The sequence below is a fragment of the Pongo abelii genome, chromosome 14 (assembly GCF_028885655.2).
Source record: "Pongo abelii isolate AG06213 chromosome 14, NHGRI_mPonAbe1-v2.0_pri, whole genome shotgun sequence".
Lineage (NCBI taxonomy): Eukaryota > Metazoa > Chordata > Mammalia > Primates > Hominidae > Pongo > Pongo abelii.
In genome coordinates, this window is record NC_071999.2 from 41,313,393 (window position 1) to 41,332,163 (window position 18,771).

The following is an 18,771-nucleotide window of genomic DNA, read 5'->3' on the forward strand; positions in this document are numbered from 1 at the left end:
TTCAAGCCATGATGGGAAGTGGGGGTCGAAACATGACTCATATTAGTTTGGTGCAAAGGTAATTGCAGTTTTTCTCATTAAAGTAATGGCAAAAAAAAAAACAAACCCACAATTACCTTTGCACTAACGTAATAGCTCCTTGGCATTAACATCAACACAGACTTTAAGTCTGATAATGTGGGGGTTCAGTCAGGCTGGTGGGAAAAATTTTAGTTATAGAGAATATGCACAAATCCTTTGGGAAGGCCTGAGGGTTTTTACATATAGTACTTAGCTGAAGGCAGCCTTGTCCCCTTAGTTAAATAAATTAGAGTAGAAACAAAGGAATGTGGAGAGTTTACCTAACTAGCTTGTTTACTCATGTGGTCCTAAGACTAACTTTTGATCTATTGTGGGTGCTTAATTGCCTTCTACTCCGGAAGTCCACAATATCAATTACCCCCTAGTGGTGTTGACTCAAGCCTTTGTCAATTAATCTTTACTAAATAAATACGAGTCTCACTGGCGAGTCTTGCTGGCCGGTTGAGGCCGTGCTTTACAGCACTCTGCTTGGAGTCTGTAAGCAGCCTGGACGCTCAGCTGGATTGGCAAAGCAGAATATCTGTATGTTAGTGTACTTTATTCATCCGTCATTGGGTCAGGGTCTGCGGGACAGACCCCCACATGATAAACATTTTACAACCTATTCTCTCTGAAGTCTACTACCTGAAGGCTTCCTTTGCAAATAAGAACTTGGGTCTCCACAATCCTTTGTCTTAATCCAGACAGCCAGCCCTTTCTGTTGATCCCAGGTCTTTAGACAAACTCAACCAACTGTCGACTAGAAAATGTTTAAATTTACCAATAGCCTGGAAGCCCTCCTACTTAAAGTTGTCCCCCCTTTCTGGACCGAACCAATGTATTTCTTAAATGTATTTAATTGATGTCTCATGCCTCCCTAAAATGTATAAAACCAAGCTGCACCTCAACCACCTTGGGCACATGTTCTCAGGATCTCCTGGAGGCTGTGTCACAGACCATGGTCACTCGTATTTGGCTCAGAATAAATCTCTTCAAATATCTTACAGAGTTTGACTCTTTTTGTCAACATAAGTAAGGGAAGATACATGGAAGTTAGTGTGCATGATTTACTAAATTGAATGATTTATTAAATTGTAAAATATTTCATATGTTATTATTCTGTGTATTAAATGTGCTTTGTTTTATTTCAAGAAATGTAAAGATAAGCACTTTTAAAAACAGTTTTAATCATTATCCCTCAAACCTATTTTCCCCACCAATATGTGAATGTCTTAATGTAGATATTCTTCCTCCACTTGAGAAAGGCAACTGTCCCTTTCCTCATAAAGGCTGCACTTCCTAGGTTCTCAGGGTTGTAGTTGCCGTGGGGGTCCAGGTAACCATTAGCTAAGAACCCTCCTTGGAGTGAGGCAGAGCGTGGATGCTCCCATTCTTACAACCATGGATACCTAATCAGTTTTTTTTCAAGGGTGGATGGTTGGCTTTATCTGGGACCTGCTTCCTGAGGAGGCAAGTGCATGAGTGAAACTTTTGTAATTCAAGCCCCTTGCACATTGATGGCCATCACCCATGGGATAGTTTTCTGGGAGTGCAGATTAGACCTGACCAGTGACAAGTCATCTTTGCTGGTACAGAGGCGAGTTGTTGGAAACAGTCATTTTCTTAGAAGAATGTGAAGGTATGGCCTCCTTGGAAAAAGCCCCTGAGGCCCCTGGTAAGGATCCTGCTGAAATTCAGGATTCAAGGGAGAAGAGGAATGTCCTACGCTGTGCAGCCTGCAGCAAGTCACACCCACAGAACTTCTGTTTAAACACGCTTGTCTTTTTATAAAAGGAACCTATAAGTGGAATGTGAAAGAACCCCTTGGCAAAACAGCAAAGTGGTTAAGAATTATGCATTATTAAAATAATCACTGGTTATGTTCAGGTATTCTCTGTATACTTATAAAAGGTTTTAAAATTCTGTGTAATTGTGGATTACAAGAATAAAAAGACTATCTTTAGTGCTGGTTCACTGTATCATCAGTCAGACACTAGCCCTTCATGAATAGATTATTTATGGGGGCAGCCAAGAAGAAAAATGTGTGATGAATTGCTGGCAAAATCCACCGAACACCAGGAATTCATTGTTGAACATCCTTGATTGTCTTGGGAGAATTACCATTCCACAACAGCTAACACTTTTCTGGCAATATGCAGGTTTTGGATGGAAAGATCAAGGCCCAGAAATTCCAGCTCCAGGACTCTCAGTTCTTGGAGCTGGTCCATCTGAGCCTGATTGCCCAAATGAACTGATATTATAGCTGATTACCAGGAACACAATACTCAGCAGATTTAAATGCATCAGTTCATAAAAGGTTCATAAGCAAAGTCACTATTCATAGAAAAAAAAAGAAAAACCTGGTATTTTATAAGATTTGGCAAAAATACACCAACATTTATATTTTTACAGTTAAAATTTTCAAACGATTCTTCCCAGAAACTCTTGTTTTTTGTTATTCAATCATATTCATTTTATGAATGGTCTTTATTTCTTAGTCTTTTTTGCATGTTTGGATTTCTAATTGCTGCTGTTTCTTTAAAAAATAAAGCTCTTTTTCGTAAAGCGATACTAACTTGAAAAACCATCATCTCCCTGACACAGCTGCAAAGACTTGTTGCTGTCATGGCTAATATATGAAGAGGAGAAATGGAAGTTGAATTTACCTATTTTTTTCTCGTAGTCCCAGTTTGGCTCGAACAATTGGTACTGTATTACTATTACTGACCAAAAGAAGCTATTGGCCATTTTTAAAACTCTCATTCAGGACACAAGTAGGTCTTTGAGAATCCTTGTTTCTTTTAAAAGAGTCAATTCTGCAATCCAAAATATTTCCTTAGTTTAATTTATATATAGAGAAGTCCCTGTAGTGTCAGATCACAGCATAGCTGAGCATCACTGAACTATATTTAGTCACAAGGTTTGATTATAACAGCAGGGCACTTCTTAAGCAGTCCTGGAGACATGGAAATTAAAATGCTAAGAAAATCCTATTTTAAGTAGCCCACACAAACTACATATATATTAAGCCTACTTGCCAAGTCTTTAAGTTACTCCATCAGAATAAGTTAAAGGACTTTTGGAATTTGATTAACTTTTTTAGATAAAAAGAGTTCCCATTAACTTTTCTGCAAAATTAAATTGGGGATAAGACTAATAAATATTATTTTGGGGGGCCAAGTGGAAGGTCTTCTGCTGACTGTTTTTTATTCATCATTCTATCGCACCACCTCCCACCCCCAATGAACAAATAAGGTGGCTATGCTTAGATGAAGAAGTAGAAGCTCAGAAAGTTTATGTAATATGTTCCAAACCACAGCAAGTACCAGACAAAGCCAAGGTTCCCAAAGGTTGTTTTCAGAACTGTTATTTTATTGAAATTAACATTTTGTTGAATACTGTATGCTCAGCATGATTAGTTTCCCTATATTGTCTTTAAACTTCTCCCACCCAAAATTATATGGAGTGGGGTTTATTGACGTTACATAACACGGTCAAAGTCTTGTGGCTAGTAAGTGGTAAAACTGTAATTTAAATTGGAGTCTTTGACTTTAAAACCTTAGCATGTTTTTCTTATACCACAGTGTCTTATTGTTTATCCAATTCCCAAGAGGTAATATACTTTGGAAAAATCTCAAACACCTTAGAAAAAAGAGTAATTTGCCAAGGCTAGAGATGGCCTCTTCAGGTTAGCTCTAAATATAGACATATACTTAATGCTATGGACCATCACATGCAGCTGTTTGAGTCCTAACAGTCTTACCTACTACCTACATGAACTTAGGCAAGTCACTTACCCTCAAAGCTTGTTTCCAACTTGGCTTGTTGAGAAAGCAGTAACAACTTCATAGGATTGTATTTGAGATTAAATAAAATAACGTATGCAAAGCTCTGTACTCCACAAGAGACAGCAGATTGCAGTAGTCAAGAGCACAGATCCTGAAGCCAGCTGTTCAAATTCAGAGTCCAAATTCTGGATCTGCCACTGGCCAGCTTGGTGACCTTGGGCAAGTTTGCTGTATTCATCTGTGTCATCTGTGTCCTCACTGCTAAAACAGGGTAATGATAGTAACTGCTTCATGAGCCAGTATGTACAGGGTATTTAGGATAGTGTCTAGAACACTAAACACTATGTAAGAGGTTCTTAATTAAAAAAAAAAAAAAACACCTCTTTGAACATAGTAGATGCTGAATTTTATTCTGCAATCACCCAGGTGGATTAAAAATAAATTTTTAGGCCGGGCGCAGTGGCTCATGCCTGTAATCCCAGCACTTTGGGAGGCTGAGGTGGGCAGATCACGAGGTCAGGAGATCGAGACCATCCTGGCTAATACAGTGAAACTCCGTCTCTACTAAAAATACAAAAAATTAGCCAGGCATGGTGGCACACGCCTGTAGTCCCAGCTACACGGGAGGCTGAGCCAGGAGAATCGCTTGAACCTGGGAGGTGGAGGTTGCAGTGAGCCAAGATTACGCCACTGCACTCTGGCCTGGGTGACAGAGCGAGACTCTGTCTCAAAAATAGATAAATAAATAAATAAATTTTTAAACTTAAATTTTTGATTTTTGGAGAAAATTCCTGCATTGCCATTAGGGAAACATGTCAAATGAAATCAGCAGTTCTAGAATGATGAATGTTAGAGCTACCCTAGTAAGTTCACTGGATTTGGGAGTAGGAAGATGAGGCAGAGAGGAAGGTGTTAAGAGTGTCTTTCAGATTGGGGATTAGGTAACTAATCCCCAGATGACACTAGGAGCTATTTCGTACTGAGGTGGGGAAGAGAAGAATTATGCATATGGGAACAGTAAGAAGTAAAAGAACTAGCATTTGTAGCATCTCCCAAGTACCGCGCATTGTGCTAGGCACTTTGTATACAGAGTAACTCATTTCATTCTCATAACTACCTTTCGGGTTTTACTCTGTTTTTAGAGATCTGTGAAAATCTTTAAAGGCGTGTGTTTTGCCATATATGCAAGTGAATCAACTTGCCAGATAAAAGTTTGCTGCATAAATATGGTAAGAATTCTTGTCTTGCCCCCTTCCCCCACTAAGCTCTGAATTTTCACATCAATATTTATATTGCTATGTTACAGTAGGCACTACTTTCACCAGAAAGTGACCCTTTTCTATTCTTGGTAGTTAGTCCTTTAATACCTCCATAGACAAAGAACCTTTTGAGATGCGATGCAGGCTCTAAAGTTCTGTAATAACTTGGAAATCTGTGATGGTTAGACAATTCTGTCCAGAAATGTCTTGGGAGCTGTCATATTTCTCCAATACTCACATTAGAAACAGACATACTATCATGGAGCTAAAATTCATGGTGTAATGATATTGCACATTAACCTCATAATGCTGTCTGTATCAATTTCAACGTTAATATAATGTAACTGTTTCCAGGTGGAAGCAAACCAACGTATATACATGTTTTTATTGCAATCTTCTGAAAAATGCATGCCATCTGTATTACCTCAAACTTTTGGGAACAAAATACATTAAACTAAGCAGAACCTCAAAGAGTCAAAAGAATCTGTCTTTTTCAGGATATTTCTGAACTCTCTAAAAGAAAACAAGTTTTGAATTATAGAATACATAAATTTTTCAAACACAAGCACCACCAGAGGGAACATTAATATAAATTTTTTCAGTCGCTTTGCATCATTCTTTTTTGTTGTTTTTGTTGTTGTTGTTTTTGAGACAGAGTTTCCCTCTTGTTGCCCAGGCTGGAGTGCAATGGCCTGCTCTCGGCTGACTGCAACGTCTGCCTCCTGGGTTCAAGAAATTGTGCCACCTCAGCCTCCTGAGTAGCTGGGATTACAGGTGCCCACCACCACGCCCGGCTGATTTTGTATTTTTAGTAGAGACTGGGTTTCGCCATGTTAGCCAGGCTGGCCTCAAACTCCTGACCTCAGGTGATCCATCTGCATCAGACCCCCAAAGTGCTTACACCACGCCTGGCCCCTTTGCATCACCCTAAAACTGTGTTTTCATTCTGATGGATAATTGAAACTGAAAACTTTCTAAACTTTACTAAGCATTTATTGCTACTATTTACATTTTTAATTATACTACAACATTGTTATAGTAAGAAAGCTATTACTGATGACTATTATAATCTCTATTGGTATTTGCAATTGATATTTTTGCTCTTTGGTTTTAAGACAAATTCTTGACTGCATGAATATCAATAATAAAAAGATTTTATGCCTGTGTGATGTTTCAAGGTTGTCAGCATGCTGTGCAAAAATTAACTTGAGCAATGCCTAGGACGCTGCATTGTAGGCAGGCATTATTATCACTCCAGTCCTTGTACTAGACCCCAGGCAAACAATACCCATGTCAGCCGGGTGTGGTGGCTCACGCCTGTAATCCCAGCACTTTGGAAGGATGAGATGGGCGGATCACCTGAGGTCAGAAGTTCGAGACCAGCCTGGGCAACATGGCAAAACCCCGTCTCTACTAAAAGTACAAAAATTAGCCAGGCATGGTGGCGCACGCCTGTAATCCCAGCTATTCAGGAGGCTGAGGCAGGAGAATCACTTGGCCCCAGGAGGTGGAGGTTGCAGTGAGCTGCATTTACGCCACTGCACTCCAGCCTAGGTGACAGAGCAAGACTTCCATCTCAAAAAAAAAAAAAAAAAAAATACCCATGTTATGGAAGAAGAAACAGAGGCTCAGGAGGTGACCAGCTGTGAAGGCGTGTGGCTATACCCAGATCTAATGAGTCACAGCTGACTACATGTATTCACTACATCTTTGTTAAGCAACTTGTCCAGTAGTGACTCAGTTATTGAAAAAAGTGCATTTCAATATCATGCTCTGATTGAGACATTGCTCTCAGGATGCAGAATCCCTTGTTTCTTTCTCCCCTGTGTGCTTTACATGCGTCCAGACCTTCTCAGGTGGCCTCTGCACCACAGTGAAGAGGAAGCTTATGGCCTCAGCTGTGTGGGCCCTACTCCTCCACCAGGCTAACCCTCAGGGCTGGCTTGGTGCCTAAGATAGCCCACAGCTTGCTGCCCCTCAGCTGCTAGCCCAAAACCAACAGCAAGAAAGCAGACTGTAATGTGGAGGATACTTTTTTTTTTTTTAATGAGATTTTGTTCCTAGGAGACTCTAAAAATTAAAAATTAATACCTTATTCCACTATTCTTTTTGGTTATGTAAGATTATTTTCCAAAATGCTGGCAGTAATTGTCCTCTGTATTAACTAATTTTCTGCTGGTGATTATCAACATGGTGGAAAGGCAGGATTGGCTAAATAGGGGCTTCCCACTCTTTAACATGCATACACATCCTCGGAATATTAAAAAAAAATACAGATGCTGATTCAATAGGTCTAGGATGGCACCTGAGAGGCTGCATTTGTGGAAAGCCCCAAAGGACTGGTCCACAGACCACACTTTGAGTGGCATGGAACGAAAGTATTTCAAACAGTCCTTGTATCTGCCTGATGATCTGTGAGAATAGGATCAGTCTAAAGATTAGTAATGATTCTTTTCTGAAAACAGTAACAACCAAAATGATTTCTAGTTGATTTTATTTTTCCCTATTTACTTTTTCTATGAGAGCATGGGAATTAAATGGAATTCTCTTTCCTAGTGTTTGGGAATAAATCAGGTGTTGAGTTAAATAAGCATCTCTCTCTCTCTGTGTCCCTCTTTTTCTCTGTCTTTCCCTCTCTCTCTCTCTCTGAGCTCTAGAGAAATGCTGAGCTGCTGCCTTTTGGTCCTCCCCCTTCTCTGAATTTTTCCATCTACTCTTCTCTGCCTTTGCTTGATCCTTTTTCCCCTATGAAGATTTGGGGTTTTTATTGACTGGAGACAAATTTTGGCAAGAATATCCCAGTTATTTTAGCTTGTGCAGTTGGTCACATTCTTGTGAAATTAGCCTGAAATTAGATTACTGCTCAAGATAGCCATGAAATAATATCAGCACTCAGTATTTAATTCTGAATTATCTGGCAACACTGAATCAGCTCTGCCAAAATGGACATGCCCCAGCGTCTCAGCAGTGATAGTGTTGCAGCCTGTTGGTTTTTTTGTTGTTGTTGTTTTTTGTTTTTATTTTTACTTTTTATTTTGAGACAAATACTATAATAAGATGCACAAATAATAGTTTTAAGTGTTCGTCATCCAGCTTTCCTCAAAGATAACACCTTACATAACCATAGTACATTATGAAAATCAGGAAACTAGCATTGGTATATATTATTAACTAAGCTACAGGCCTTATTTTGATTTTACCAGTTTTTATATGCACTCTTTTTTTGGGCTGGGGGACGGTATGCAGTAGTATAAAGTTTTACATATCTGTGTATAGATTCATGGAACCACCATCACAATCTTCCTGATTGCTAAAAGTTGGTGTTCTCCAGGATTCTGTCCTGAACGCTATTCCGCTTTCATTCTCCACATTATCCCTGGACCCTCTTATCAGTAATGGTGACTGTAACTATCTTTTCTATTTGGATAATTCTCAAATGTATAACCTTAACCTCTCTTGAGCTCTATACCTCACCATTTCCTGGCCTACTTCTGGACACCCACCGACTATTTTATCTGTACCCTGAGCTCCAACATAGCCAAAAACTGAACCTGTATTCCTTCATTTTTAAACTTAATAATCTCTATTTGAGGGATTAACACCTTGTGGCCCAAGTCAGAATTCCCAGGGATCATCTTAGAAGCATCCAGTCTCCCTAATCCACCTCCACATAGTAAAAACAGCCAACACTCCTAGAGCAGGTACTGTGTACCGGATACTCTCCCACACCCGCTTGAGGGATCAGCTCACTTTGTTTTGATGGCAATCCCACGCTTTGTCAGAAATGGATCCAAGTTTCACGAAGCCTGAAACTTGTATAGTTTCAGGTCCCATTAAAGAAAAAGAACAGAAGACTACAAATATTAGAATTAGTATTTGTCAAGGGAAATATTTGGGCTAGTGCAAGTGAGGGGCCCTGAAAATTGGCCTTCACTAAGTTCATTATCTGTCTTTGAGATAAATGCTATTCTTCTTGCCATTTTACAGTGAGACAATCAAGGAACACAAAGTTTGCAAAAGTTAACTTGACCGAGGTCCTCCTGCCACAGGGGCCTCATTACCTCTTGCTGTGTTTTAACAGAGGCCTCCTATGTGACCTCTCTGCTGTCAATCAGCCGCCTTCATCCATTCTCCACACTGACCCCAGAGGGATCTGCACACGGGGCCATGTCTCTCTCCTGATCCAAAGCTGTCACTGGTTCCTGCCCTTTTAGGATAAGAACTAAACTGTTTTGCATGACTCCCTGGCTGTCTCCTCTGACATTGGAGGTTGCATGATGCTGAACTGCTAGGGGCTCCCACCAATGCCCCACACTTCCACTTCCTACTCCTTTCCACGTGTCCTGCTGCTGCCAGGACTGCTCTCCTCCCATCTCCTCTACACACTGCACTCTTTATCATTTTATCCAAAGTAGAAAATGAATTATTGGTTATTTTTAGCTTATAGGAGCAACAGATAGTTAAAGTAAAAAAAAAAAAAATTATACAATGCAAAGAATTAAATAAAAACTACCACATCTGTGGCCCCATTTTTTGGGATGAACCACTATTAAGTGTATGGTGTACATACTTTTCATTTTTCCTACTCTGTGTGTGTGTGTATGTGTGTTCTAGCCTATAAAATTGGGATATGTTACTATGTTATTATTATTCTTTTTCATTTTTATTAATCTTCCAGACTTTTCTCCAAAATGTTTTTCATTTTGTTTGTTTTTGCAAATCTCTTAGATTACTAGGAAAGCCAAGTCTCTCTTCCTGGATTTCTTCCCCCATAAACTGCCTATTGTTACCTACCCACTTCTCTATGGAGCACAGGTGAAGGATATTGGTCATGTATGTTGAAATATTTGTCCAACTTTATCCCTAGTTTTTTGACTTTGTAAGGATGAGGAATTTTAATTTGTATATACTTGTAGATGCCTTTAGAACAATGACCATATCTTTTTTTATCTCCATAGCTCCAGCACCTAGTACAATGTCTGCAATGGAACAGGCAAGCTGTGAATATTTGTGGAATGCATGGGTGGACTAAAGACCTATCACCTCAGTCTAGACTGCCCAGCATGTTGGAAGTAAGAGCTCATCTTCTGGTCTCTTTACCCCTTCTCATATAGAGCCAATCACCAAATCCTGCAAATTCAACCCTCAAAATGTCTTTACACATCCTACAGCCACCATCGCTCTGTCAGACTTACCATTTCTCACCTGGATTCCTGCAGTAGCTTCCTCTCTCTGGTCTCTCTAAGCTAATGCTTTCTCTATGTGTGACCAGGGTTTTCTAAAACACAATCTGTTCATTTCACTGTCCTGCTTGAAAACCTTGAATGACTCCATAGTGCCTGGAAAAGCAATCTAAATACTTTAGAAAGGAGTTCAAGGCCCTCCATGAAATCTGGTCTGACTTCCCTACTCAGCGCCACCTCTTTTTCTTCTCTCTCTTTACATCTTCTATTCTCCAGCTGTGCCACACTTTCAGCTGTTCTGAAACAGACCTTATGTTTCACAACTCTTTGCTTATTAGATTCATCTCAAATGTCAGACATTCCATGGAATCTCATCCTGTCTCTCTATCAAAATAATCACACTACTATTACCACCATTAGCACCACAACCCTTACTTGGTATACCTCCCTGTATCCTCTACACTTCCTCATTAATTCAAAGATAACTTTATATTTCTCTCCCTATTTCAACTTCCTGCCTCCATAGAAACAATTTTCTGGTTCAGCAGTTTCAATGAATCAATCAAATATTTGCACATCTGTTATTTGCAAAGTACTGACGCCATTTCTGATACTCAACTCACTTTTCAGTTGAAATTTTGAGTGCAGCTGAGTTCTGAAAAATTATTAGTTTGTAAAAGTCTGAAAATACATGCATTTATAAAAATCTTGGAGGACTTCCTCTTTCGGCTTGGAATACCCCTACCTCTGTCTCTGTACAGGGGAGCTTCTTCCTTCTGTCTTCGCCCTTCCTTCTTGCCTATTAAACTCTCCACTCCTTAAAACCACCCTACATGTGTCTGTGTCGTTTTATTTAAACCAGCGTGAGGACCAAGAACCATGGTGTTCCTCCACTCATCAGAGCCATGTCATTTTGATGCATGAGCCAAGAAAGAAAATTCAATCATCAGACTGAAGCAATCAAACTCCAAATGGTGCTGTAAACTGAACCACACATGGACACACCATTCTTTTGAGGACCCTTAGATCCACCCCAGGAGGAGCGCTAGCTGCTGTTCCCCATTCGATGCCCCTTTTCAGCAGGAAGTAGCCGGAAAGAGTCACTGCCCAAAATCCCCTAACAGCAGTTAGTGTGGCATCTCCACAGCAGGGAGTGTTGTAGGAAAAGGGGTCCTTGGGAAGTTTTCGGTTTTTAAAGCATCTCCGGAAAAGTTTCTTGTAAAGCCCCGGCTCTTAGAGCCAGGCCAGCAACCTTTGATATGCAAATGCTGGCCATCAGAAACTGGGTCCACCCAAACATGGAGGCCTTCTTGCCCTTTCCCGACATGATCCTGGCAACATGGCTGCCCCCACATATCCCCACATGTGTAGAAAATCATGGCACCCTGCACTTGCATATTAAAAGGGTAGGGTGGGAGGGCCAGCTTTTTCGCGGATTACGTGAATGACATGGCTAGTCAAACCAATCCCCTGAGCCCTATGCAAATCAAACACCGCCTCCTCCAGCCTCTGCATATATACCTGGCTGGTATCTGTGGCAAGGTGGGGACCTCCTCTTTTGGCTTTGGAGACCCATCCCTCTGTCTGTGTACAGGGGAGCTTCTTCCTTCTGTCTTCCCCTTTCCTTCTTGCCTATTAAACTCTCCGCTCCTTAAAACCATTAAAAAAAAAAACTTAAAATAATTAAATTGGGATGAAAAAAGCCTTGTAAGCTTCTCTTGGAACAGAAGATCTGAAGCAAACAGGGAGGTAGATGGCAGTGTATTCCCGGCCTTGTTAGCTAAGCAAGTGAGCGGGAAGCAGGGCTTCTATTCACAGGTGATATCTCCTCACTCACTATGTGATGATTCAATCATCTGGCACAGCGTCCTCTAGTTCAATTAAAATATGTCTGAGTTTTTGGCCTAAATATAGTAATAGACACAAATATTAAACTCATTTTTCCTAAGCTTTTAAAAAATTATATATTCTCAGGAAACGATGGATAATCATTTGCCTCTGCAAATTTAAGGCCCACAATTTATTTGTGTGTTCTCTATTCTCATTGCAACATGCTTTAGGGCTAAATATAAACAAGAAAAGGATTCAATATGCATACATTAATATTAGTAAACCTTTGCCCCTAGTAAAATGATCATGGCTCTAAAACTTCAAGGCTTATCACTTTTCTTTCAAGGAAACAGTCGGGCATATTTTAAACATGTCAACAAAAAATAAATTCTTTCATTTGCTCATTCCTTTCTGCCTTCCAGCATGTTAAGCACTATATGAGCTGCTGAGGATACAGGAACAAACAACAACACAGGTGTGTCCTCTGCCCAAACCAGGCATAAATGAGCTTCCAGATGAATACAAACAAATCTGGAAGGCTTTTGAGGAAGAAGGACCATTAAAAAAGGTACAGAGAGAATGTATTCAGATCATGTTTATCAATCACTGAAATAAAATATTCTCCACAATTTCAATGATTCTCCAGCCAATATATTATTACCCCTCCTTATTAAAAAAAAGAAAAAGAAAAAAACCTGCCAACAGAAAGCTGCCTTTCCTAGTAGATTGCATGCAAGTCATACTGTTAGCTAGACCTTAAGATACCTTGTTGATTTAATCAGTAGGTTACTATGTGTAATAATTCAATATTAAGAGAAGTGAGGCTATCAGTATTATAGATATATTTTACATTTTTCCAATCAGTCATTACTAAAGCTAACATTAAAAATCTTAATATATTACACTCTACTTTTTTGAGCACAAATATAACAATTTAAAAAATAAATTGGCTGGGCGCAGTGGCTCACGCCTATAATCCCAGCACTTTGGGAGGCTGAGGTGGGCTGTTCACGATCTGGAGATCGAGACCATCTGGCCAACATGGTGAAAACCCGTCTCTACTAAAAATACAAAAATTAGCTGGGTGTGGTAGCGCTTGCCTGTAATCCCAGCTACTCGGGAGGCTGAGGCATGAGAATCGCTTGAATCCAGGAGGCGGAGGTTGCAGTGAGCTGAGATCGTGCCACTGCACTCCAGCCTGGCGACAGAGCAAGGTTCTGTCCAAAAAATAAAAAATAAAAATAAATTTAAAAATTGCAGAACATTTTCTTTAAATAATGCTATTTTTCTCAAAAATTAAATCAGCTATTGATTTTCTTCCAAGGTCATTTGCCTCCCATCTTTCTTCCAAGTGTCATTATCTTATGTATTTCACTTTTTATAAAACTTTAAACAGCAAGAGGCCATACAAAATGAAAAAACATAACTTGTATTAATTCATTTAGTCCCTTAAAAGCTGTATCAGAAGCTGTTGTTGAAAAAATAGTAGAGTTATTAGGAGTGTTGCAATGTACTCCTAAATGTCCTATAACTGATATGTTAGTCTTATACTCTTCATAATCGTATATAATGATCTTAGAACTAGCAGACATCTAAGGTCTATGATGGCATTTAACACAATTTTGTCTCCAAATTCTGCTGTGGTTTCATCAATGCCTTTTTGTTAGCTCTGAGTTTAAGTTTTAATCTGGAACCATAACTGATTTATCCCAGCTGCTGATGACTGCCTGGAATCTGGTTTGGAGCATCTCCAAAGCCAACATACTTTCCCCCAAGAAAATACAGGAAGATCTCTCTGCCCAGGCTTGGAAATACATAAGGATCAGGTTTGCCATCCTCTACTTTAGGGTGACTTTAACATGATTCAATGCCCACTGACTGCCTTTCTCCTACAGGTAAAGTAGCAAACAAAGGAGTCAACTCTCAGGAGCTCTCTCTTTCATCTGCTTTATGTTGCCATTTTCCCTCATTGCCCTCTCACATTCACTCAGTAATTCACCAAATATTTATAGAGCCTTCATGGTGTGCAAGGCAGTGAACTCCACACTGTAGGAAGAGTGAAGCCATGGAGATCACAGGCCTGGCTCTTCATACCTTTGGCTTTCTGTTGAATTGAACTTTCTATTAAGTTTAAAATACACAATAGAACTTTGACGACGTTGTGGCCTGGTCGGGGATGGGACAGATAACCAGCCCTTAAAAATAAAGCTCCTCCGGCCCCACCCAATACCTTCTGAAAGAAGGAGGGTTATTATAGAGCATAAATAAAACAGTAGTGATTAATAATGATAATAAAGTTTTATCTCTTTACTCACTCAAGAGCAATCCTTTTGGGGCAAATCACTTATGATTTCCTTCCAGGATTGAAGAAAACATGCACAGACGGAAGGTGGGGGCTGGTACTGGTGCTGAGCCTGGCATGGGGAGAGAGGAAACAAGAGTGAAAAGACTCTTTCATTCTCCTGGCAAAGGCAGCCTTGCAGCTGGGGCCAGGGTCTGTGGTGCTGATCCATCTGCTGGGGCGTCACCTCCCGAGAGAGTGTGTGTTCCTCCAACCACGCGTGTCTTAGCACCAGTCTCTGGCAGGAGCCAGGAGATGGGGAAGACAATTTAAATGATTCACATAACTTAAAAAAATGTGGATAAGCACTTTATTTTTCTCCCAAACCAAGAATATCTACTCAATTTAAACTTTTACCTGCGATCTCTCTTCCTCAGACCCAGGGTCACGAACTTGCCGTCTAACCTGGCAGGTCAGTAAAACCTTACCCCGATCAGGTCCTCATCTGTAAAATGAGAAGGTGGCAGCAGAGGCTCCGAAGGCTCCTTCCAAATGAAAACAAATACGATTTTTACATCAATAGAATTTCAAGGGGCTCACACTTGACTATATGAAAGAGAAAATAAAAAATTGTTTATTTTTGTGTTGGCCTTTTCCTATCATTTTAGCTTACTTATTTCTATTTATTGACCCCATTTTTGTGTTTCTTATTTCTTCTATTAACACCACTGGATTAAAACAAGCAAAAATTTAAAGATTAATATCCTTTTTAAAAATTTCAGACATATAACACACACACACACACACACACACACACACACACACACACACCCTGCATGTAGATGAAGCAGCTAGAAATGAAAGCCTAACTGAAACATAATTCCAGTGGTTCTCAAACTTTAGCAGGCATTAGAATCACCTGAAAGATTTGTTAAAATGCATATTGCTGGACATCAACCCAGAATTTTTAATTTGCTAGGTAAGGTGGAGTCCCAAAATTAACATTTCTTACAGGTTCCAAGTAATACAGATGTTGTTGGTCTGGGACCACACTTTGAAAACCACTGCTTTGTAGCACAGCTTCCAAGGAGACTCCAGTGTGTGTTCTGTGTGTAACTTCTCTATGTATGTATGTTCTGTATATATATATGTACAGTACACGTATCTCCAATGTATGTTCTCGTCTAATCCCTTAAAGTCATGATGTGCCTCAGGCCATAGTTTCTTCCCTTTACTGTTTGTCAGTTGTCACCAAGTTGAGGTGGCAGTGGTGTTTTTCTTTATGTCAAATCACTTTCCATCTATTCCTAATTGATTGCCTACTGATTTCGTGGTTTCTTTGACTATTTCGTTGAAAGGATCTGAAGCCGCTGTAAAACTTGCATTTTAACATCTAGCGTGACATTCTTCCTTTGTTTAGTGTCATTTTTGTGGCAGATTAAGATCTCCCACCAGCACACTTTCCCATTTAATCCCCCAGCCATTGTGGTCCAAAACTCTTTGCCAGAAAACCTGCATGCCCAGAACACACACACACACACACACACACACACAATGAAAGGCCACTCAAGTCAGGGTAATAAGATGGAGCTTTTGCAGTGCATTTAGCTAATGCTAATAGAGATGCAGTATAATATAGTTGTACCAAGTTTCCATTTTTGCCTTAAGCAGGATGTAAGCATGAGATTGTAGAAGAAAGGATTCTGTAAATAGATTTATTTCGTGATATTTGGGTAAACAGTTCTTGTTAACATAGAACAACTTTATACTAACTATAGAAAATGCTTTTCAATAAATCCTCCTTGACAATCAATGCATTCTCAGGTTCTTGTCTTCTGAGAGAGATCTATAGAATAAATTATTCTGGGAAGTGTATGGTATGGCACATAAAGAGGAAGGAGTGGTTATTTGTATGAAATAAAAACGGTAACTGATTTTTAAAAGATACTTACATGACTAAATCTCTGTTAGAGTACCAACATTAAAACTAACTAACAATTATGAGGGCTGATTAGCAGTCCTCTCCAAGGTGAGGAAACAAGATCTGTACTTCAACACTGCCTTCTGCTACCTGCCTGCTCCTTCCTACCTGCCTTTCTGCCCACAGAGAGGGTCTTTTCATTTGGCAGGAAGAAAAACGAATCAGGAGCCCTGAAGCAGAGGGCTGCTGCTGTTGCTGGTGATTGATGGGCCTGGGTAATTTCACCTCTGGTGTCAAAAAGATTTAAGTTTCACTTGCAAACTACTTGCTGAAGCCAACCACCTATCTCAGCCCTACCAAGTTTAGCCTACTCGTGGCCCTCACAGGCATTAGGCATTTCTTTCCCATTCACAGTTATCTATGACTTTTTTTTTAGTTGCACATATGTTTGTAGCATGTGGTATGTTTCTGCATGTTATGTGTATGTGTGTGTATCTGGAGTGAAGATGACTGAGCTTCAGGTCTCACTAGCCTAGATAGAACTTCAAGCATCCCTTTAAAATGGCCTATGTCAAATAATTTTTTTAAAAAGCTGCTTACTTAGTGACATCTTTAACACTTCGGATTTCTATACATATCTATAATATCTTACTGATATGGTTTGGCTGTGTCCCCACCCAAATCTCATCTTAAATTCCCACTATGTTATGGGAGGCACCTGGTGGGAGGTAATTGAATCATGGGGGGCAGGTCTTTCCCATGCTGTTCTCATGATAGTGAATAAATCTCACAAGATCTGATGGTTTTATAAGGGGGAGTTTCCCTGCACAAACTCTCTCTTTTTGCCTGCTGCCATCCATGTAAGACGTGACTTGCTCCTCCTTGCCTTCCACCATGATTGTGAGGCCTCCCCAACCACGTGGAACTGTAAGTCCATTAAACCCTTTTTCCTGTATAAATTACCCAGTCTTGGGTATGTCTTTATCAGCAGCATGAAAATGAACTAATACACTTACTAAAGAGATTCTACTGCCCCACAAAACTTATTTGACACATTGCCTTGACTGTAGAAGCGGTGTTGTGAATTATGACTGTGGGCAGGAGTTACGGTGTTACTCTGCGACTTCTATTAGTATAGATTGGTGGAGACCAGAATATTAATTTTTGTAGATTTCTTATATTTTATTATTTACTTATTTATTTCTTTCTTTATTTTTTAAGACAGGATCTTACTCTATCACCCAGGCTGGAATGTAGTGGGAACTCACCACAGCATTGACCTCCTGAGCTCAGGTGCTGGGCTCACCACAGCAGTGACCTCCTGAGCTCCCATCTCAGCCTCCTGAGCAGCTAGAACTACAGTGCTCACCACCACACCCAGCTAATTATTGTATTTTTTGTAGAGATGGGATTTTGCCATGTTGCCTGGGCTCCAGTGATCCACCCACCTCGGCCTCCCAAAGTGCTAGGATTACAGGTGTGAGCCACCGTGCCTGGCCATGTTTAATTTTTTAATTAGATGGAGGCATGGGAGTGGCCATTCCTTTTGTATGTGTGAATGTCTGATTTATTTCTATTGCCATTTATAATGCAAAGATAGATACTTCCTAATTATTTACTCTGGCCAGGGATATTATTTATTTATGGAGCTGATGATAGTATGTGGCTTTTGTGAACTGATCTGCTTCTTGGTTTTGTTTTTATTCTAAATTTAGCTTTTCACATAGTTGTAACCTTGAGCTAATACAGAGGTTTGATTGTTTGATCGTTTTTAGCTTTTTGATGGGTAGTCAAGAAGATAACAGCTTTTTTTATGAAGTCTCGCTCTGTCACTAGGCTGGAGTGCAGCGGCCCGATCTTGGCTCACTGCAACTTCTGCCTCCCGGGTTCAAGTGATTCTCCTGCCTCAGCCTCCCAAGTAGCTGGGACTACAGGCATGCACCACCGTGCTCAGCTAATTTTTGTATTTTCAGTAGAGATGGGGTTTTGCCATGTTGGCCAGGATGGTCTCCATCTCTTGACCTCGTGATCTGCCCACCTTGGTCTCCCAAAATCGTGGGATTTACAGGTGTGAGCCACCGTGCCCGGCCGATAACAGCTTTTAAACAGTTAAAGCTGTTTAAAAATACAACTCCTCTGAGAAGCTATTAAGAATTGGATCCATTCAAAGCTGAAACTGCTGTTCTTATCTGTTTGGTAAATCTAGATTAAACTTTTTGCAATTTGTGATGTAATTGTGTACACTTACCATGGAATTGCTGAGATAATTAACATTAAGGATTGACCCCTTGTGGTATGACATACCCCCAGAGAGGGCAAGGGAGGTAGCCTAGGGAGAGAATAGCTGTCAAGTCCTTTCTTGCCTTTAATGCTTATGAGATAATAGGATTCTCCAGAAGTATCCTCTCTCCCCAGAGACTGAGTGAGCCCCACCACCATTAAGTTCAGA

General features: G+C 40.1%; 1 long non-coding RNA gene across 4 annotated transcripts; it reads left to right on the top strand.

Annotated features, from left to right (window-relative positions):
- Positions 1-4,667: 4,667 nt before the first annotated feature.
- LOC129049488 (uncharacterized) lies at positions 4,668-18,548 on the top strand. 4 transcript variants are annotated; one of them, XR_008512604.2, is made up of 6 exons: positions 4,668-5,077; positions 9,836-9,922; positions 10,072-10,179; positions 12,543-12,688; positions 13,834-13,946; positions 14,482-15,014. It is a non-coding gene; the product is annotated as an uncharacterized LOC129049488 (long non-coding RNA). The 4 variants fall into 4 exon arrangements; XR_008512602.2 differs by having other exon boundaries at positions 13,834-15,042; XR_008512601.2 differs by having other exon boundaries at positions 9,836-9,940; positions 13,834-15,001.
- Positions 18,549-18,771: the final 223 nt, after the last annotated feature.